General features: G+C 48.2%; 2 protein-coding genes across 11 annotated transcripts in view; one reads left to right on the top strand and one right to left on the bottom strand.

Annotated features, from left to right (window-relative positions):
* FCSK (fucose kinase) overlaps nucleotides 1-13,712 on the bottom strand; it is a 32,052-nt gene extending 18,340 nt beyond the window's left edge. For 7 of the 10 annotated variants that reach the window (XM_064581261.1, XM_064581259.1, XM_064581262.1 and 4 more), the window contains exons 1-4: nucleotides 13,516-13,702; nucleotides 13,103-13,210; nucleotides 3,484-3,597; nucleotides 1,850-2,028 (exon numbers count right to left, since the gene is read on the bottom strand). The gene's annotated coding sequence lies outside the window, so the exon portion shown is untranslated. Of the gene's footprint in view, nucleotides 1-1,849; nucleotides 2,029-3,483; nucleotides 3,598-13,102; nucleotides 13,211-13,515 lie in introns of all 10 variants that reach the window. The other 3 variants (XM_064581260.1, XM_064581264.1, XM_045890762.3) reach the window with 3 other exon arrangements.
* Nucleotides 13,713-13,970: 258 nt separating this feature from the next.
* ST3GAL2 (ST3 beta-galactoside alpha-2,3-sialyltransferase 2) overlaps nucleotides 13,971-22,606 on the top strand; it is a 49,886-nt gene continuing 41,250 nt past the window's right edge. Inside the window, exon 1 of the mRNA XM_045890759.3 lies at nucleotides 13,971-14,207. The gene's annotated coding sequence lies outside the window, so the exon portion shown is untranslated. The remainder of the gene's footprint in view (nucleotides 14,208-22,606) is intronic.

Genomic DNA, 22,606 nt, shown 5'->3' with positions numbered 1-22,606 from the left:
ATATTGTTAATGATAACAGCCGCTGGGACTGAGCTCACCACTTTGGCCCACCATTAAGACATTATGATTTTTCGTCCTCACAACATCCCTGCAGGGTTACGTATTACTATTTCCACTTTAAAGAAGCTAATGGATGCGGCAGCCATGACTGGGAGCTGGGTCACTCCAATTCTTATTCAGGTGATGGTGGTAATGATATTTGATCCCAAGCAAAGGTGCTGAAAGGGAGCAAGGAAGAAATGTCCCAAGGAGGGTCCAATGACCCAAGAAATCTGAGCCCAGTCTTGGTCTCAGCATAGTGACTGGGAGACATGGACAGGTGACCGATCATGACCAGAGGGAGGAGGGCAGGCCTATCTGGACTGCACCCTACTAGAGACTTAGGGCAGAAGAGCAGTCCCAGGCTGAGAATCAGCCCTCAGGGCTCTGTTCCCATCTCTGCCTCCTTATGTGTGATTTTGAACAGGCTACCTAACCTCTGCAAGCCAAAGATACCAACCTCTCAGGACTGTTGCCAGTATGAAATAAAATGGAAACGATGTGGCATACAGCGGGGGCTCAATGAGTGGTAGTTCTCTCCAACAGGGAAAGGGAACAGGAGAGTTTAACTTGACCCTGAAGCCAGTGGGAGTAAAGGCTCTGAAATATTCTCCAGGTCAAAGATGCCCCCAAAGATGAAAAAATCAGGGAAGGTCTAGGGAAATCAAGCCAGGCGAAGGAGTATGACTTGCCAGATCAGCCAAAAGGGTATTTTATGATAACACAAAAGGTGGAATGATACTGGTGGTTAAAGCTCAGGGAGTGCTTTCTTCAGGCCCAACACCAATGGCAGTGCAGAATCAGCTCACATGACTCACTCAATAGTCCTATGAATTGGATCTTATCACACACAGGATATAGATAAGGAAATTAGCTGAAGGAGATGAAAGAGTTTGCGCAAAGTCGTACACAGATGGTACAGGCAGGCCAGGTGTGTCCAACACCAAAGTTCATGTTCTTCATCACCCTGTCGGAACAAGACATCTCTCCTGCAGTCTATGCCCTGTCATACCTAACATTTACAGAAAACTTAGAAAAGAATACAGAGCTCTATTCCAATATTCTGTCCACTTTCAATAACACTTCATCTACTGAGGCCACGTTTAATGTCCTCGGCCAATTTTCCCCATCCCAAAATTGGATAGGGAAGGGGAGCCAGGGACAGAATAAAATAATAAAACCTCTTCATATATGCTTTTTGAAGAGCCATGGGGGCAGGGATTTTGCATTTTAGAACTTTAAAGGTACAAAAAAAAAAAACAAAACAAAACCAGGCTCACGAAGGGATCTGATTTGCCTTCTGGATAAAAAAAAGGCAGACAGAAGTTGACTGGCAGTAAAATCACTTTGTAAATTATACAAACGCCCTGTAATCGAGATTTGTGCATAATGATGAGCCCAGATGGGGTAAACTAAGGCAGGAGACAGGGCCTCAAAGCAAAGTCAGCAGTGCTGGCATCCAGAGCCCCACCTGCCTCAGGGCTGAGGGGCCTCTGGGGCCCATATCCGCCCCCAAACCCCCCCCCCCCCCGCCCCGCGGGTCCCAGGCATCCCCAAGTGCCCGGCACTGGCCAGGTCCCGGAGCTCCCACTGAAAAGACCCAGACCAAAGGGTAGCAGGACCTGCAAACGCCCCCCTACAACCAGTGGACGCCCAGGGGGCGCCGGCAGAGTTCTCGAACACTCTTCTCTATCGGGAACCGGGAGGAGGCCACTGGCCCAGCTCGGTCCTGCGGGTCCGAGAACGTGGGCCGAAAAACAGTGGGAGGGACTAAGGTGCGCGAAGCAGGGACCCGCACGGACCGACGTACCTGCCTCAGCTGGGCTTTCGGCGCCGCCGGCTTTTTAACGCGGGACTGCTTGCCCCTTCGCGGCGCACCCTGGGAAATGTAGTTTCACCCCTCCGTCCGTCCTGGCTTGTCCTCCCCAAAAAACTAACTCCGAGCTCTTTATTGCACGGGTACGCAGATCTGGTGAGGGCAGCGCTTTCCTAAAGGGCATGTGAGTTCAGATGGAGAAAGGAAGTGAGAATAGAAGGGGGCTCCGTTGCCCAGCAAAACTACAACTCCCAGAGGAACGAATGCGTCTTAGAGACGCAAGCTCGTTTTCTGGGACTCGAGGTTTCTCGTTTGGGGTTTTGTTTAGCTCCCTAGCCTGGACCTGGGGCAGCTGCTTTTCTCGGAAGAAAATAAAATCCATTGGGGGGTCGGGGGGGTTAGATAACAACAGCTGTTGCCCGAGCCTAAGCGGCTACTGTTGGATTGACAGTTGGCTAGTGCTTTCGCGGGTTTCATTACATGGGTCCTTCCGGAAGAAACTTTCCAACTTTGCAGTAGGAAGTGGATCTGCGGAGCTTTTGGAAAAGTTGTGAATGGCAGCATTGTTTGTAATAGCGAAAAATTGGACACACCTTTTCTCTAGAGTACATCCATGCCATGGAATACTATGCAGCAGTTAGAAACAAGGAAGTAAAACTGTGTGTACAATAGGGAACAGTGCTCAAGATATTTTGTTAAGGGGAAAAAAGTTGTAGAACCGTATATACAGGAAGCCACTCATGTCAAAAATAATGTATATGGACACGTAGTATTGTAAAAGTATGGAGACTGCTAGGGATGGGGATGGGCAAGGAGAACTTGAGTTTCATCGCTATTGTTTGAATTTTTCTTACAAATATGTATTTTCTGAATCGACTGTGGTCAGCAGGGAGCCTGAGAGGCCTTGGCATCAATCTCAAAGAAGATGAGGGACCCTGCTCAAACTCCGTGTAACATTAGCCAGTCACTTGGTTACTCTCTATCTCCTTGTCACTGCCTGTAAAACAGGTTAATAATGGTATCATAGCTTGAGATTGTTGTGAGGATAAGATAACTTCTTGACTCCATGGTAAATGCTCAAAAAGTATTAACCATTAATAGGATTATTTTTATTGTTGTCCTCCTCCTGTTGCCTCATTAAAGCAGGGTCTTTGGTTTGTCCATGATTCCTCAGTCCCCAAAACAGTGCCTAGGACATTGTAGGTGCTTAAAACAAGTTGTCGAATGAATGAATAACCAACAATTCCCTAGTCAGCCCCCAACTACCCCACCTCCTCCCCCCAATCTCTCTCCTTCCCTTGGTCTTCTCCCCCTGGAGTCATTACCCCTCTTCACTTGGCCCAGGTCTGACCCTCCCACTTCAGTGCCTGCTCTTTCCTCTGTGAACCCAAGAAGCCCCCAGGGAAGTGATGAGCTGTCTCCCCCTGCTGCTGTTCTTAGCAGTGCAGCTCCCCGCTCTGCAGTAGAGTGGAAGGCAGGGATGCCTATAAATGCAGCTCTGGCAGAGGCTCAAGGAAAACCGTGGAGCTCAGAGGCAAAGGGGTTCACCCCACTTCCTAGGATAGGCATACTGAGGTGGGGAGCTCCATAGTCACTCTAGAATTCCTTGGTCTGAGTAGCAAAGATACCTGCAAATGCCCCCTCCAGCCAGTGGACGCCCAGGAGCGCTGGCAGAGTTCTCCCGACACTCTTCCCTATTGGGAATCTGGAGACCACTGGCCCAGCTCAGTCCTGCCGAGATCCTGTTAAAAAGAACATTTTTAATAAAGCGAAGCCCTCAGCACAATCTGTCAGCAATACACATAACAACATGTAGCTCTCTGCTCTGTATATAGTCCCACTGTCTGGGGTAGATAGACCCATAAAAATAAAAGTTCTGATGCTACAATCTAGGATAGAGTATGGTGGTTAAATACAAGGGTGTGAAATCAGACAAATGCTCCTTAATTTCCATTACTTCCTTACTGTGTGAGCAAGACACTCAATCTCTCTGAGCCTCATTTTCTTCATCTGTAAGAATACAAGAGTATTTGCCTAATCAGTTTGTTGGGAGGATTATGTGCTAATGCACACAAAAGGGTTAGAACAGTGCCTGGCCAGATTAGGCACCGAATTTCCTTGAATGCTGCCAGAGTGTGAGGGCCCAGGTCCGGCTTCTTGGAGGAGGTGCAATCTGGAAGGCCCAAGATGAAATTTATGCCTGCTGCTGGTAGCAGGCAATAGCTCTGGGAGCCAGGACTACCCACAGGGATAGCTTAGGTTGGGGTCCCTAGATGCAGAGCCTGAGACAGGGATTCTTTTTTTTTTTTTAAGATTTTTTTATATTTTTTTTTTTTTAAGATTTTTTTTTTTTATTTGAGACAGAGAGAATGAGAGAGAGAGCACATGAGAGGGGGGAGGGTCAGAGGCAGAAGCAGGCTTCCTGCCGAGCAGGGAGCCCGATGCGGGACTCGATCCAGGGACTCCAGGATCATGACCTGAGCTGAAGGCAGTCGCTTAACTAACTGAGCCTCCCAGGTGCCCCTTTTTAAGATTTTTTAAATTTATTTATTTGACAGAGAGAGAGATAGCGAGAGAGGGAACACAAGCCGGGGGAGTGGGAGAGGGAGAAGCAGGCTTCCCGCGGAGCAGGGAGCCCAATGCGGCCTCGATCCCAGGACCCCGGGATCATGACCTGAGCCTAAGGCAGACGCTTAACGACTGAGTCACCCAGGCGCCCTTGAGACAGGGATTCTTGTGCAAATGATTTATTAGGGCAGTGAGGGAAGCAGGATAGGGCAGGGGAAGAAACCAAGCAAAGATGTCCAGACTCGGTCTGATCCTACAGTGAGCTCCGAGGCATAAAATGCAACACAAGGTTTAGCTCTCTCAGAAGCAAGGGAGCTGGGCTTTGTACCCCACATCACTCATTCACAGGCTGTGGGCCACTGGGAGGTGGGGAAAGGAGGAGCATAATTTCCCAGGTATGTCTGGATGAAACAGCTCATGTGGACTGAGGACAATTCTCTGGAGAAGGATGAAACTGTGAGTCATTAGCTGCCAACACAACAACTGAGAAAAGTGGAGAATGGGTGCACCATTGCTGTAAAAGCATATAACCCGGGGCACCTGGGTGGCTCAGTTGGTTAAGCGACTGCCTTCGGCTCAGGTCATGATCCTGGAGTCCCGGGATCGAGTCCTGCATCGAGTCCCGTATCGAGTCCCGCATCGGGCTCCCTGCTCGGCAGGGAGTCTGCTTCTCCCTCTGCCCCTCCCCCCTCTCATGTGCTCTCTTTCTGAAATAAATAAATAAAATCTTTAAAAAAAAAAAGCATATAACCCACAGCATTTACTACAGAAACAGTAGAGGAGACATGGGAACTAACTGGTTGAGGAAAATGGAGAAAAGATATTACACTCTTCTGCTGGGTCTTCCAAGGAGAAAACAAAAAAGCTGTTATGGTTGTTAAAAATTATTTTGTGGGGGGCGCCTGGGTGGGTCAGTTGGTTAAATGTCTGCCTTCAGCTCAGGTCATGATCTCTGGGTCCTGGGATTGAGCCCCACGTTGGCCTTCCTGCTCAGTGGGGAGTCTGCTTCTCCCTCTCCCTCTGCCCCTCCTCCCTGATCGTGCACTCTCTCTCTCTTTCTCAAATATATAAATAAAAGTTATTTTTTAAAGATTTATTTATTTATTTGAGAGAGTACGCACACAAGCAGGGGGAGGGGCAGAGGGAGAGAGAGAATCTCAAGCAGACTCCCCACTCAGCGTGAGCCCAGCAGAGGGGCTCAGTCTCACAACCCTGAGATCATGACCTGAGCCAAAATCAAGAGTCCAACGCTTAACCAACTGAGCCACCCAGGCACCCCGAGTGTTTTAATTTTTAAAACGTCCAACTCTTGATCTCAGCTCAGGTCTCCATCTCATGGTCTTGAGTTCAAGCCCTGCATCAGGCTCCATGCAGGGTGTGGAACCTACTTAAAAATAATAATAATAAAAGGAAAAAATAAATAAAAATTAAAACACAGACTTGATAGAATAAACAACGAACCCTTTCTGGAGAGATTTTAAGCATACTTCATCATTAAGTGGACCCTGTTCCCCAAAGCCTGACCATTGCCATTCACAAATATCTTGTGCAGTATTTTCCAAAGAGCGCTTCTGTAAGATGTTAACAAGTGTTGCTGCAGACGGGCTATAGAACCATTAAACAAAGGTAGACAGGCTTATTTTCTTCTCACAAATTTAAGAAATCAATATACTGAATAAACAAAGTATAGTATTTCTATGCAATGGAGTGGTATTCAGTCATAAAAGAATGAAATACGGACACATGCAATAACATGGGTGAGCCTTGAAAACATTATGCTAAGTGAAAGAAGTCAGACATGAATGACCATATTTTCTATGATTCCATTTATATGAAATATTTAGAATAGTGAATCCATAGAGACAGAACACAGTGGTTTCCAGGGGCTAGGGGGAGGGAGCGTGAGGCATCGTTGCTTGATGGATACAGGATTTTCTTTTGGGATAAAGAAAATGTTTTGGAACCAGATAGAAGTATTGGTTACAAAGTATTGTGAATGTACTAAATACACTGAATTGTATGCTATAAAGTGGTTAATTTCTGGGTGCCCCCTCCAAAAAATATTAAAATCAAAATACCAGAATGGTTAATTTTATGTTCTGTGATTTGCACCTCAATTTAAAAAATAACAACAAGCTCAGTTGCTAATGGGGTGTCACCATTCTCAGGCCTTCTTGGTGGACAAAGGTAGGGAAAAAATACCTATATGCATGGAGAACTTTACACTAACGTATAAAGCATTTCACACACAGGTTAGGGAATCTTTTTGTAGAGGAGCATCTCACAGGACCTGCACACCTTTGAGAAGGCTGATCCAGTGCATCAACATTGGTAGGAAATGGTTCCCTTGAAATGAGTCCCCCAGGGCACTAAGGATGGGGCACAAATGGAAGGATGACTTCTATTTTAGTCAGCATCTTTCTTCTGCTGTTTTGTATGGCTTTTGAGAAACTGCTTCTCTGATCTGTGCCTCAATTTACCCACTAGAACAATGGTCTCCATTGATATAACTGAAAGGACCATAAAAAAACCCAAAAAACAACAACCTTGATATTTTGGTAGTGCCTGGCTGGTTCACTTAGTAGATTGTGTGACTCTCGGTCTTGGGGTTGTGAGTTTGAGCCCCACGTCGGTTGTGGAGATTAAAATAAAGTCTTAAAAAAAAAAAAACCTTGATATTTTTCATGATGTGTGCCAGAGTGCTTTGCTAGATCTCAATCTCTTAGAAGGTAGGGTCCAATTTTTCAATTTCAGAGTGCCCTCCACTGTGTTTTACACATAAACAATAGGTAGTACATATTATATATGAATGACCTTGGATGAGCCACATAACCTCCTTGAGCTGCCTGCCACTTCAGTTCTGCCAGAGACTAAGAAATAATTTCATTAATTTAATCAATATTTCTTGAAGGTCTTTTTGGACCTACAAAAGCCAGTCCCCTGCTCTCTAATAGTTTCTTATCCACTGAGGTAATGATAATAAAAGACACCATCAGTTGAAATGTCTTCAATCTATTCATTTAATATTTAATTTAGATCATCAACATTTATTTACATCAACATTTATTTGTTTGTTTGTGAGAAAGTGTGGGGGGCGGGCAGAGGGAGAGGGAGAGAGACTCTCAAACTTCCCACTGAGGATGGAGCCAGACTTGGGGCTCCATCTCACAGCCCCGAGATCATGACCTGAGCTGAAACCAAGAGTCGGTTGCTTAAGGGACTGAGCCACCCAGGTGCCACAACATACAGATCACTTTTTTTTTTTTTAAGATTTTATTTATTTGACAGAGAGAAAGACAGCCAGAGAGGGAACACAAGCAGGGGGAGTGGGAGAGGGAGAAGCAGGCTTCCTGCAGAGCAGGGAGCCCGATGCGGGGCTCGATCCCAGGACCCTGGGATCATGACCTGAGCGGAAGGCAGACGCTTAACGACTGAGCCACCCAGGCGCCCCCATACAGATCACTTTTAATCTTTGCTCTTACAATGTTGTAACAAATAGCCATATCTGTATGTAACTAAGAAAATGTGTAAATAGGATACTTTCTTACAAATTGCTAGGTCAAATGGTGTGTGCATGTGTAATTTGAAGGTATTACCAAGTTACTCTTCTTTCAGGCTGTACCAATTTCCAGCCACACTGACAGCGTATATGAATCCTGTTCCCCACACTCTTGCCAATATAGTTATCAAGCTTTTTGGTTTTTGCCAATCTAATAGGTGAAAAATGATATTTCAGTGTGGTTTTAATTTGCATTTATTTTATTAAGAGTGATGCTCAGAGGGGCTTTGTTTGCAATAGCCAAAAGATGGAAGCAACCCAAGTGTCAATTGACAAATAAATGGATAAAATGTGGAATATACATACAATAGAATATTATTCTGCCTGAAAAAGGAAGGAAGTCCTGACATATGCTACAATGTGAATGAACATTGAGGACAGTATGCTAAGTGAAACAAGCCAGACACAAAAGGACAAATAGTGTCCTCATGTTGATATGACTTCATAGTCGAATTTATAGAGATAGAAAGTAGAATGGTGGTTGTCAGGAACTGGGGGGGAGGGGAAAATGTGAGGAGTCATTGTTTAATGGGTACAGATCTTCTCAGTTTTGCAAGATGAAAAGAGCTCTGTGGATGGATGGTGGTGATGGTTGCACAACACTGTAAATGTTATTTAAAGCCACTGAACTGTACATTTAAAAATGGTTAAAGTGGTAAAGTTCATGTTATGTGTATTTTACAATTTTTTAAAAACGGAAGCTCTGCATCTTTTCATATCAGAGCCATTGTGTTTCCTTTTTTTGTGAACTGTTTGTATAATTTTCACATTTCTTATTGGTTTCTTGGTCTTCTTACTGATTTACAAAAGCACTTTATATTAGCTCTTCACCTTTTAATATAAATTGCAAAAATGTCTCCCATTTTTTTATTAACTTGGTTTTTGATGGTGGTGGTGGTGGTTTTTAGCTAGCTATGAGGTAGAGATCTGACTGAAACATGTTTAAACCATTTTATTATGGAAAACTCCAAACACTGCAAAAGTGGAAAACAATGTTATAATGAACCCCAAGTAACCATCATCCCCCCCACTCCAACAATGATCAATCCAGTCAACCTTATTGTATCTATACCTCCACCCAACCCTGGATTATTTTGAAACAAACCCCAGACATCTTATCATTCCATAAATACGATTTCAGGATATATTATTAAATGAGGTCTCTTAAACAAAAAACTAACCATGACACCATCAGAACACTTAAAATTAATAACAATTACTTAATACCCAATGGTCAGTGTTCAAATTTCCCCTATTCTTTTTTTTTTTTTAAAGATTTTATTTATTTATTTAATTGACAGAGAGAGAGAGAGACAGAGAGAGAGGGAACACAAGCAGGGGGTATGGAAGAAGGAGAAGCAGGCTTCCTGCCGAGCAGGGAGCCCGATGCGGGGCTCGATCCCAGGACCCTGGAATCATGACCTGAGCCGAAGGCAATTGCTTAAGCAACTGAGCCACCCAGGCACCCCCAAATTTCCCCTATTCTAAAACAACTTTTTTTTTTTTTTTCAGTTTTATGAATAAAGTCCATACATTGTAATGGGCTGACAGGGCTTTTAAAATTTACAGATTCTCTTCTTTTTTTTTTTTTTTTTAATTTTCAAGGTATTCATTGAAGAAACTGGGCCATTTGTTGATTGTATCTTCCGTGGTTTCAAATAACCTGGTCCTCTGATACCAGCATATTCTGTACATTGGTGTTGTCAGCTTTGGGGTGATTTCTCTCTTCAACACTACTTTCAGAGTATCATACTTCCATTGTCCTCAAATGAAGATGGTTGTCTTTGTTTTTCATGACACTGAGAGCCATTGGTGATTTTTAGCTCGATCCATTAATTTATTCAGTGTTGGCTAAATTTTTTAGCAATTGGTTCTCCAATTGTCCCTGCATCATTATAAAGTAATTCGCCTTTTCTCCCACTTATTTGAGAATGTATCTTTGCCAATTTTCCTTTAGTATCTAAGCTTATTTCTATGAATATTTGAGTTTACTTCTAGACTGGCAGGTCTGTGTCATTGATCTATCATACCCTTCTAAGAGCAGACTTTATAATATGTTTAATATCTGAGAGGGCCAACACCATTCACTACTGTTAGTTTTTTTAAAAAATTTCCTGACTTGTCTTGCTTGTTATTTTTCCAAATAATTTTTAAAAATCAATTTATCTACTTCTCTCTCCCATCTCCAAAAAATGAACAAAAAAATGAACAACAACAAAAAACCATGCTGGTATTTGTACTGGAATCACATTAAATTTATAGATTAACTTGATTTATTTTTGATAGTCTTCCTATCTCATAGTATTTTTTCAATCTTTACAACAACTCTAAAAAATGAGCTCTTTTATTATTATTATTCCCATTTTACAGATGAAAGATCTGTGTAACTTGCTCTGGATCACACACAGGACTAGCGGTGGGAGCTGCCATTTAAGCTTCTGTCCCCCAGACAGAAACCCAAGGTGCGAGGGAGCCCATCCCTCTCCTCTTTGCCCCTTGCTGCTTAGTAGCTGTCTGCCTCCAAAGCCCTGTGCTCTCATCTGCCATCTTCCAACTCCCAAATTCCTGTTCCACTTCCTCTCTTGCACTGGACAGTTCACCAGCAAAGCTAGGCTTTTCAATGAATGATTCAAATCCAAATGCTAGGGGCGCCTGGGTGGCTCAGTTGGTTAAGCGACTGCCTTCGGCTCAGGTCATGATCCTGGAGTCCCGGGATCGAGTCCCGCATCGGGCTCCCTGCTCGGCAGGGAGTCTGCTCCCTCTGACCCTCCCCACTCTCATGTGCTCTCTCTCATTCTCTCTCTCTCAAATAAATAAATAAAAAATCTTAAAAAAAAAAAATCCAAATGCTACACTGAGGCAGTTGGGGAGAACCTTCTGGAGGAAGGAAAACTGAAGGTAGACTTCGGACAGTCAGGCAGAATTTGGATTGATAGAGGGGATGGGAGGGCAGAACCGGCAAGGGGAAATGGGTGAACCAATCTGACATCTAATTGGAAGGTGGTAAGGGTGATGATGAGGGTTTCTGTTGGAGCTGAGGTAGAGAGAGGGTCTCTGTCCTGCCCATGAAAGGACATCTCAGTTCTCCCTGCATCATCTGCCAACAGAGATTTGGGAGATCGATGTAAACTCAAAGAATTCCATGTACCTTCTGCATGTGAGGGAATGTTGTCATTGCACATGACTCAGGTGCAGAGGCTAAGCCCTTGTAGGAAGGGCCTGGCAGCTGGTTTTATGGGCAGAGCATGGGGTTGCATGTGGATTACTTAGCCTCCACTGGCCTGTGATGGGGACAAAAGAAACAGAAAAGCATTCCAGAGGTAACCTTAGTCAAGGTCCAATGCCTCTGGTGGCCACTTGGCTACTTGCCCAAGGACCTAGGAATAACACCCTTTTAGTCCTCAGTGGATGGGTGGAAGACTAGAATATGGGCCCTGAGGACTCAGTGTACCCACCACCTTTGTCAAAGATAAACAAAGCTAGACACTAAAGTGGTAATGCCAGATTTTAACCAGGAATATACTACTGCAATAAGGAAGAGGGTCCAATGTGAACTGAATTCAATTTCAATTTGTAGAGGTGACTGGGCATTTTAAAGAGAGAATGAGGGAGTATGAAGGCAGGTGAGAGGGACGCGGTAGTCAGGGAAGTGAAAAATGACAAAGGATTGGTCGGTGTAAATGCTTAGGCCAGCTGTGTCTGTTAGCTGGCAATTATCGAAGTTCGGATTCTATCCTCCCAGAGAAACTGGGAGACAGAGGCCTTATCCTTTCTGATGATTACATTTCAAAGGAATGGCTTTCAGGTCCTTGGGAAAGGCACACCTGAGCTGCAGGAGATACATATACATCTCAAAGGGACAGAGGAAGGAGTCGCAGTTGCAAGCCCTTTGTAGTAAGTGGGTAAGTTGGAGTAATCACCTATCTTCAGGTGTTGGCTAAAACAAACAATAAATCCTTTTGGCAGCCTTGAACTTTATCGAGCCGACACTTCAAAAGAGCTAGGGTCATCCTAGGGATGTGGCCTTTGAGCTGTTAGAAACTATGTTATTGTGTTTAAGTCTTTACTGTGCAGGAAGGAGGATGAATGAAATCATTTGTGTTGAGGAGTGTAGTTTTTATAGGCCAAGGTTGAGGCCTATTGTAGAAGAGAGCTTAGAGGAGCCTGGCTTAAGTTTGGTCAAGCAGTGAATCTTTGTCACCTTACAGCTGGAAGAGTCTAGGATTGTGCCTGAGGGTGACGGTCACCAAGTCTTGTCTTCAGGGGCTTGTAGCTCCTAGAACAGCAGGACAGCAGGTGGTAAAGAGAGTCCACCTGAGAGGGCAGGAAGCCACCTTCCCACCTCTCACTACCCCAGCCTGTTTTATTTTTATTTAATTTCTTTTTTAAAAGAGTTTATTTATTTGAGAGACAGAAAATGACCAGGGGGGAGAAGAACAAGCTGACTCCCCATCGAGGAGGGAGTCCAACGTCGGGCTCAATCCCAGGACCCTGAGATCATAACCTAAGCCGAAGTCAGGTGCTTAACCAACTGAGCCACCCAGGTGCCTCCCCAGCCTGTTTTAGGACATAGCCCACCCAGAGGCAGTCGGTTCTACTGAGCCCACTGGACTCCCGGTTTGAGAATACACCCCTTGGCTTACATCCATGGCGGGGGGAGGCCTGGGGGGCGGGCAGTTAGCACCAGAAAACCTTCCCAGCTTTAGAGAAAACACCAAGGGCTAAGATCTGGAACACCTTTCAGTCAGATGGCCCACACCGTAGTTTTCTTTACAGGATGAACTGATTTGTTTATTCATTACAATTAAAAAGAGCACTCCTGTGCTAAACTACGCTAGGACCCTGCCTTACAAGGCCAGGCTTTTCAGAAGCTAATACTCCACAGCAGGCCTATCCTTGAAGGACAAAGCCAGAACTCTAGCAAACAAACAGCAACAGTAGCAGGTCTCAAAGTGGTTCCCCAGACCAGCACCCAGCAGCCTCACCTGGGATGCTGTTAGAAATGCAAATTCCCAGGCACACTCTAGAGTTAGTGAAACAGAAACTGCGAGTGGGGAGCCAGCTTTATTTGAGCAAGCTCTCCAGAATCTGATACACGCCAAAGTTTGAGAACAACTGACCTACAGGCTTCCGCGCTGCCAGGGGAGATGAAGCTTGGAGGGCGAAAGTGCGGTCGACCTGGAGCTTCTCGAAGGGTTTGAGTTAGGTTTGGAAGTTGGGGAAGGTCCCTGATAAGAGAAGACATGGAAAAAAATTATTTTAAACGTGTGCGCCTTACCCTAAACTGTAGGGAGGGAGCTAAGAGCATCTGACAAAAGAGAGTGCGACTGGAACGAGGTGCTGCGGGAAACCCACAGTCACTCGCTTTCCTTTTCCCGGGTGGGGAAAACCCCACGCCCACGCAGCTCCTGGAGCCCCTTCTCTCGCCTGAGCGCAAAGGCCCCACCACAGCTCCTCCCGCTTGCAGAGCCCGGGCACAAGGCCAAGCTGGTCTCAGGTCATGGCTCTTTGGGAGCGCGAGTGGGAACCGTACTCGAGGCGCTGTTTAGGGGCCCGGAGGCTTCCCCTTCAGCCGGGATCGGCCGCAGCTGGCCACAGCCGCGTCTGAGAGGCATCCTGGGCTACAGTTTGCACCTCCTTGGGGATCCAGGTATTCAATCCGAGCCCGGGGCACCGCAGACCCCCACATCCTCTGTTTCAAACGCCGGGACCCCAGCCTTCTGGAAATGGAGATTTCCCATCCGCCCCCCCTCCCCGACCCCACCCCCTGCGCGGTAGACCCCCTGGCCCCGGACGAACTACAAAGCCCATAATCCCTAGGGCGCGCGCGCTGTCTTTCGGGAGTTGTAGTCCTGGGTGTGGGGCACCTCTAGCGGCCCAGCGCCGGCTGCACTCCATATCCCAGCATGCCCGCGCGGTTGCGGGTGGAGGAGGGTGGGGAGAGACGGAGAGGATGTGAATGGGGAGGGGGCAGCCGCCCCCTTCCCCCACCCTTTCCTTCTAGCCGGGCTGGGGTGGGGGGAGGGGCCGGGCTGAGGCGGCGGCGGCGGTAGCTCGCTCCCGGAGGGCAGAGCCGGCAAGGGCGGGACTGGCCTGCTGCGGGCGGACGAGGGAGCCGCGGAGCTAACGGGTCCGGACGCCGCCAGCGGCGGCAGCTTTCTGCACGGGCGGAGGCGGCGGCAGGAGCGGCGAGCATGGCCCGCGCGGCGCCCGGCGCTGACTGAGGTGCGCGGGCGGGATGAGGGCGGGCGGGATGCGGGGCGCTCCGGGCCCCTTGCTGCCTGAACCCCTTCCGCGCCGGCGGCTGGCTCGGCCCAGCGGCCCAGACCGGCCCGGTCCACCCCGGCAACTTCCCCAGGGTCGGGGCTCTGGGTTCCCTCATGGGGGCGGGGGTCCGCCTGTCTTGGCCTCAATCTCCATCCCCGCCTTCTGCTTCTGCACCTCAAGTCGCTCCCAGCCCTTGAGGCGCGACTGTTCCACTCCTTGGTGGCAACCCCCAGCCTCAGCTTTCGGAAGCGCTCCCTGCCCCAGTCTGGACTTACTGCCCACTGGCTAGTTCGTACCCCCAACCCCTGCGTGCTCTTGGCCTCTGAGCTATCTGGAGACCCCTGCCCCGCTCCCCTTGCCCACAGGCTGTCTTTGCACCATCAGCACCTCTCTCCTCTTTCCCCTACTTGGCACTGCCCCGTGGCCACCCCCGATGGCCCAGTTCTCTCTGATAAGACCTAACAGCTTGACCTCCTTCCCACTTTGGAGAAACTGAGGCATGACATAAACCAGGAACTTGGCCAAGGCCATGCCCCAGTCCTTTGAGGGCTGGTCTGAGCCCATGCCTTGGAATGGAAGTCATTTTTTTCCTTCAGCCATTCCACTGTAACTGGACCAAACTTCCCAAGCCCCCTGCTGCAGCTCTGGGCAGAGCTCACTTTAGTTTCCCCTTTAGCTTTCTATCACTTCTTTTAACTGCCTCCTCCTTCCCATAGCCCACTTCTGTTAACTGCCTCCTCCTTCCCATAGCCCACTTCTGGCCCTCTCTGCCTGTAAAGAGTCACCCACCCATTGCTTCTTTGCTCAAGTTAGCCTTTCAATTTCTATTTCTTGCTAACTGCATCCATCTCCCATCTTGTCTCTTGCTTTACAGCTGCGTAAAGCACTGAAGAACAGAGTCTAAGGTACTGGGGGGAAAGGAGGAAGAGAAGTGCTAGTGGCAGAAAAGGAGTGGCAGCTTCTTCCAGCCAAAGCCTCCGAGGGGACTTCAAGGCACTCTGGGGCCTCTGGGAAACAGTCATTCCTAGCCTGTAACTCACACTCCCATCTTGCTTTGGGACAATTGTCTAGACGCCGGTTGGTCATTCCTTTCTCTTATTATGCCTCGTGAGGTCTGAAGTCCCTCTGAGAATGGAGGGAACGTCCTTCCTTGGTAGAGATGGTGGCATAAGAGGAGTCTGGGAGACCACACCCCTAAAACTTATCTTGATTCTGCTGCTAACTTTGGAAGGGGTTGCTGGTTCGAGGAAGGATGCCTGCTAGGTGCCCTGAGCACTTTGTGGAGGAAGGCACAGTGTCTGTAGGCGGTAATCTCGAGTTTAGTCGTGTTGTTCAGGATCTGAAGGGAAGAGGGAACCAGGGCTCAGAGAGGTGGCACAGACTTGCCTAATTCAGGTTTTTGTCTTCTAGTCTTCCTTTGGCAAATTTGCCTTTGGGTCATCCCTTTCCAGCCCAGTCCTCAGTTTCCCTGTGGGAATTTGGGGGAGGGAGGGAAGTCTGTGAGCCATCAGGAAGGCCCAAGAGGCTCTGGGAGTTTGCTGGGGTCCTGAATGAGCAATCTTGATCTGAACCAGATGGCTCAGTGCTTCAGCACCCCCTCTTTGATCCCTCCCCCTTGGCTGTGAATAGGAAGCCTTTAACCTTGTAACTTGAGATTAGAGGAAGGGAGGCCAGGGGGCCAACTGTCTGTGGGTTTATATCTGTATCTGCACACTCGTGTGCAAGCTTGCCAGGGGCCTGTGGGAGTGACCCTGCCCAGGAATGCATTGTTGTGATGTGCTGTGGCATGTTCATGGCCCTCTAGGAACTTTCTGAGCCTAAACTCCCGATAGGGCCGATTTCCTAAGAACCACTGGGTGTGGCCTTGTGGGAGCATATCCCCACATGTCAGGCCTCTGGACCTGAGACATGCCTCTGGGTGAGGATCACTCCTCTTGAGAAAGCAACCTGCAGTTGAGGAGTCCAAAATAGCAGCATTGGGGGTGGGTTTCCAGAACTGATGTTCTCTTTTCCCCAGTCATGGCAAGAGAAGGTCTGAGGGTTAGAGTCTGGGGAGAGGGGTGGAAAGTGATTCCTTTATAAAACTTCTTTTATGCCACACTCTGCCTAGTGTATTTGTGTACTTGATTTGGGCCCCCATTAGACTGCAGAAGTTCTTCAAATGTGTCCTCATTTCTGGAAAGCATCACCTGGCTCGGTCCTTGGTGCACAGTGTTCAGCAAATGTTTGAGTTAAGGCAGAGGGTCATGCTATTAAAGGCTAAAGACAAAGTTCTTCATACTTGAGCAGGCATCAGAATCCCCTCGAGAGCTGTTTAAGGCACAGATTGCTGGGCCCCACTCCCAGACTTTTCTGATTCAGTCAGTCTGGGTGGGGCCTGGAATTTGCATTTCTGCTCAGCTCCTCAGAGAGAACCTTTTGAAAACCACTGGTTTGGGTTCTAACAGTGGATTGGGAGATTAATCTAGGCAGATAAAAGTCTTAAGAAGGGGCGCCTGGGTGGCTCAGTTGGTTAAGCGACTGCCTTCAGCTCAGGTCATGATCCTGGAGTCCCGGGATCAAGTCCCGCATCAGGCTCCCTGCTCGGCGGGGAGTCTGCTTCTCCCTCTGGCCCTCCTCCCTCTCATGCTCTCTGTCTCTCATTCTCTCTCTCTCAAATAAATAAAATCTTAAAAAAAAAAAAAAAGTCTTAAGAGGGACTTCTACCTTGCTCCACAACCCAGGCTTGTTTTGGCAGCTGCACTGGATCGGCCTTTGCCTTTCATTCTCATGCTGCTCAGTGTTGATGAGGTTAATGGTAGGGGTGACTTGCGGTGCCCGAGCTCCCAGTCCCCCTGTAACCACATAGCAGACAGTACCCCATGGTTATTTGAAGGAAGGCCCCATGAAAGCAGGACGTTTAGGAACTAAGGCTTTGGAAAGGGATGGCTGTATGGACAGGGGGAAGCAGATGCGGAACCACACCATCATTTGCCCTGACTCTGTCTTTCAGACTGAGCAGGCTGGAGTATTTGCAAGGTGAAGTCCTGCCATGGCCGTGCTCTGGCCAGGATGCCTGGGAATCTCTGAAATTTAGAAAAGTGGGAGAAATCACTTCCATTGTGCTTTTACTTTGTGAAGCGTTTTCTACCTGTTGTTTTTCAGTAGGTTTATACAACAGACCCAGATCCAGGTGGGGTTACACAGCAAGCCCTAGGACTCCTGATTCCAGCCCTCTGATAGAGCATCTGTTAAGCCAGCTACTAATAGCTGGACTCATGGCTGGTGTTACCCGTGTGCTCACTGCTAGCCAGGCACCATGCTAGATGCCCTCACACTGCGAGATTGGCATTATTGTCGCTACCTCATCGATGAAGTACTGAGACTTACAAAACTTACGAGACTTGCCCAAACTCAGCAGCTAGTAAGTGGAGTATCTGGAATTCAGACTCCAGTCTTTCTGATGGCACACTCCACATTCTTTGTCACTCGCCAACTGTTTTGCCCAGTAAACCTGTAATTGTCCCTTGGGTTGTCTGCCCCCAGAGCCTGGTGAATTTTACTGAACCTGAAACTATGCTGGGTTGCTGGGTGTTGTGGAGGAGATAATGACCAAGTCACTGTCCTCTAGGAGGGGGCGAAGGCAGGTACCCCAGTGTCTAAAGTGGAAGAGGGTAGAAGGGGCAGCTAGGGGCTTGTTGGTTTAAAGGAAGCAGAAGCCATCCTCATAGAGGTTTCAGAAGAGGGGCATGCAGAGCTTCAGCAGTGCCTGTGGACTGGAGAGGTGCCAACGGGTGCTGAGGGAGGCCATCATGGCACTTTTAGGGAGTTTTCCCTTTTGGCTGGAACATAGGAAATGTATGTCAAAAAGTACTAAGAAAATCCTCTTTGGTTACAAGCAAGAGCTTGGCTGAGTTTGGCAGGAAAGGACTGCCTTAGAAGATTGTGGGAACTCCCAGAATCGGAGAGATGACTCAACGCCCATGTCCCCTCCAGGGTCTCAGAGTGGGTACAGAAGGAACCAGAGGCCAGCCGACTTCAAGGTACCACTGTCGCCAGGATAAATCTGTTGCAGCCATGCTCAGTAATTTTGTCACCACAGCTTGGGGTGCACATCCCAAGGAGGAGATGTCTGGTTGACCCAGCCTAGCAGGGAGGGCTGGTGGCATGGTAGGCAAACCCCCCAGACTGTATTGAAAAATTACAATCCCCAGAAGAAGAGGAAATGGACACTGCAAGAGATCAGTCCAGAAAGCCACTTGACGACTTGAATTGGCAGGTGGCAGATGGAGCACTTCGTTCTGACAAGTTCCTGAGCAGGCAAGGGGCAGACTGGCGGCAGGATATATATAGCTGGTTGTAAGGGGACAAGAAAAGAAGGGAGGAAGGAAACGGAAAACTAGGTAGATAGGGTCCAGGTGAGACGTACTGAAAGCTGGAATTTGGCAGTAGAAATGGAAAAGAAGAGACTGATTCTAGAGAGATTGCGAAAGTAGCTATCATCTTGCAGAACAGACACTTTTTGGCTGGGTTTTGACATTTCAGTGATGAGGTGATGGGTGACGAGGTTGGTCCCTTTAGCTGACATAGGGAAGTCAGGAAGAGGAAGAGTTAGCCGGAGAAGGTGATGCGCCCTTGCTTTGGAGGAGCTGTACACAGGATGCTGACGGCACATCCGGAGCCTTGGTGAGATCATTACTCCTGACTCCACTCTTCCTGAGGTTTGGGGCCTCAGCCCTGAGGAGGTGGGGCCCCAAAGCCACAGGAGCCCTGCACATCCTGAAAGTAGCTGGGGCTTTGTGGCTGAGGCTGAGCATGCCTGCATCTCTTCTCTCTCCACCCATGAGCCTGGGGTGGACTTCTTCCTTTCCCTTCCCTACTCTCCGTTCGCATGCCCCAGCTTCCCTACCCTGTGTTCTGCAAAGCTGAGCCCTTATCAACTAGGAGGCCTGGCTCACCTCTTGGGGACCTGGGTTTTCGGGTTTTCCTCCCTTTCTGCTTAGAACGCTTTTTATTTTATTTTATTTTATTTTTTATTCTTATGTTAATCCCCATACATTACATCATTAGTTTTAGATGAAGTGTTCCATGATTCATTGTTTGTGCATAACACCCAGTGCTCCATGCAGAACGTGCCCTCCTCAATACCCATCACTAGGCTAACCCATCCTCCCACCCCCCTCCCCTCTAGAACCCTCAGTTTGTTTTTCAGAGTCCATCGTCTCTCATGGTTCGTCTACCCCTCCGATTTCCCCCGCTTCATTCTTCCCCTCCTGCTACCTTCTTCTTCTCTTTTTTTTTAGAACGCTTTTTAACAATAAGTCCTTGCTAACTATTAGGGCAGACATCTCCAAGTGACATTTCAGAAGGAGAGGGTCTGAACTTGCTATCTGGAGAGAGCAGGCTTTTCCTCCAGTTTTGCTGTGCTCACCAGGCACGCCTGCGTGTGTCCCTAACCAGCCATTCTAGAGTACTTCTTGGTGCTGATTTATAAATCATTATTGTAATTACAACATATTGTCAGTGGAGACTTCATGTTGCCATTACAGATCTCCTTCTAAGGCTCCAGAGTATAGGCTGGGCTTCGGGCCACCCCAACTTGCTAGCTGAGAACTGGGGAAATTTTTTCTTACAGGAATGGGAGGGAGGGATCAGGGTCCTCTCTGGGGCCAGGGTGGGAGGAGCTGTGCCCGAGGGTACTTGGTCCCCACAGATTCTCAGAAAGACAGTCATCTTCCTGGAGTGAAGAGGACTGTTTCCCTCAGTCCCAGCTATTGGCATTCAAATATATGTGGTCATTTGCCATCTATAAATGCAGTGCATAGTACCATGTCTAATAAGGTGAACCAAGGAAAAGAGACATTTTGAGAGAAATGTAATTTTAATTTTGATATCAGTGCTAAATTTCTATTTGTGTATAGTAATATTAAAACAAAAAAATGGTTTTGATATTGAATGTTAAAAACATCCTCAACCCAGCTTCTTCCTTCAGGGGCATGTGACTCTGCGAGTGAGGAAGCCCAGGGAGGGTAAGCAATTTACTGGCTGCTGAGGTGGGAAGGGAGCCAGAGCCTGTGAGTCCACGGCCCTGAGGGGCTTTGTTCTCTGTCCCATAGTCCTCTGTTTTTCATCTCTTCCTGGGTTATCATCTTTGCCCATTAGGGTCTCTTTTCTCTCCTTCTCTTCCTCCATAGGATCAGGGTAGGAAACATACCAGAGGGACACTGAAAGTAGCTCCACTTCTGTGTGGTTGGGGGGCGAGGCCCTTCCTGCTCCCAAAAGAGCAGCATTGCAGGGCTTGAGAGAGAGCAGGGGACCCTGAGCTGTTGTGGCATGACCTGAGGACCCCAGAGAGCAGTCCTGCTCCTGCTCTGCCCTTTCTGGAATCCTTCAGCTGTCAAGCACCACGAGTAGGCAAGAACCTCCCAGCCTCGGCAGATCAGTAGCCTTCTGAAGAAGAAAATCAGCAACAAATGCAAATAGCTAATTGGTCTAAGGGGAGCTGCTTTGGTGAGGAAAAATCAACAAGTTATTTATTTGTATGGCTAAAGGGAATTTGGAGGGGTAGTGAAGAGGGGAAGATCACAGGTGGCTGTAGGAAGAGGCGCAGGTGAGGGGACAGGGGGATGGGGTGGAGATGTCCCCTTCTCACTCCTATCACCCCCACAACCTCACCCCCACTCCCTCCTTCCTTCTTTTCAGGCTTTCCTTGGGTTGAAAGGGACATTAGTAGAACTTTGAATCTCCCCTGACTTGTAAGTGGAGTTCCCTCCAACCCTCATTCCCACCCAAGTTCAGTTAAAGACAAAATACCAATCCTTTGATGCTGATGGTGAACTAGAACCAGAGGCAGGAGGAAATGAAAGTCTCTGTAGGCCTGTGCTGAGTCCTTCGGCTGTGCCAGTAAAACAGCCTAAGGGAATGAGGCTGTATGGGCAAAGCAGGGGAAAGGAGAGAGCCCCTGAGCACCCCCTCCTGGTTCCTCTCTTTCTTGGGTTCTCTAGGGAGCCATACAAGTCTGGGGTTACCAGGCTGTGAGGGAGTTTCCAGGGGTTGGCCTTCTTTCTGTTCCGTCCTGTCCCAGACCCATAACTGCCTTTTCAGCCTCTGGCTTCCTGAGGCCTCTGGCATCACTTAGCGAGAGACCCTAGGTACCATAGGAGAGAATGAAGGGGGTGAGGAGAGGGATGGGGACCCTGTTCAGGCTCTTCCATTGGAGCGGAGTCCACGTCTTCCTTAGACAGGAAGATGCTGTGAAATGGGGAGCAGGGTAAACAGTTTACATCAAGAAGGTTCAGCCAAAGGCCAAAGTGGCAGCTGTTCGATGGAAGAATTTTCTCAGTGCCTGAGGAGTAATTCACGCTTGACCTTAAAGCAGCAGTGGGCAAACTTGTAGGATGAATGAGTGTTTTAATCTCTCAAGTGGCATTTTCTATGCATAACAAGAAGATACCTACCTCACGTCCCTTCAGACCTGGGTGAGGTATTTTGAAGGGTGTCGTCTTCCACCCAAGCCACCTGTCCTAGTAATTCCTACCCATCTCGGGTCTGTGGGCCTACCCTGCTCTTTCCGCTGTGCAAAACAGGTTGCAGCACAGGCCAAGGTGGAGGCCTGGGGGCTGAGCACCCCAGGGCCTCAGGGCAAGGCTATTTGGCTTTTCTTTTCTTTTTTTTTTTTTAAAGATTTTATTTATTTATTTGACAGAGAGAGAGATAGCGAGAGCAGGAACACAAGCAGGGGGAGTGGGAGAGGGAGAAACAGGCTTCCCGCCGAGCAGGGAGCCCGATGTGGGACTCGATCCCAGGACCCTGGGATCATGACCTGAGCCGAAGGCAGACGCTTAACGACTAAGCCACCCAGGCACCCCTATTTGGCTTTTCTAAATGGGAAAGCAGATTATTTGGTGAGGGGGCCCCCTCGATGACTTCACAGCCCAGGGCCCAGTCTGGCTATATGCATACGGGGTCCTTGCTGCCTTCGCTACCCACAGGGGTTTGATGCTCTGTGACTCAGGGCGAATCCCTGCCTCTTTCTAGGCCTCAGAGTCCTCCTCCAGGAATATGGAGTTGGAAGGCCTTCTCAGGGACTTGCTCCTAAGCCATCTGGTAGACCCAACAGAGGAACACCATGTCCTGAATGAGGCAGTGGTGCTGGGGGCCCAGGATGCCACTATGTGGTCTTGACATTTATGGGAATCTGTCTGACCTTTCTTCTAACCTGCTTAGATGCATTAAATAGCAGCCAGCTTGCTCAGGTGTCTCTGGAGAATTTGGTCTCTTGTAGCCGGGAGATCTGTGTTGTCCCCCCCCCCCCCCCCCCCAGCCTCTCATTGTCCTCATGCTTACCTCCTCCTAATCTTTGCTCTGATTCTGTCCAG

The sequence above is a fragment of the Mirounga angustirostris genome, unplaced genomic scaffold, assembly GCF_029215605.1.
Source record: "Mirounga angustirostris isolate CCGP_5_RB_7025 unplaced genomic scaffold, mMirAng1.0.hap1 SCAF_16, whole genome shotgun sequence".
In the NCBI taxonomy this organism is placed as follows: Eukaryota; Metazoa; Chordata; class Mammalia; order Carnivora; family Phocidae; genus Mirounga; species Mirounga angustirostris.
The sequence above is the reverse complement of the archived record's forward strand: the minus strand, read 5'-3'. Positions and strand labels throughout refer to the sequence as shown.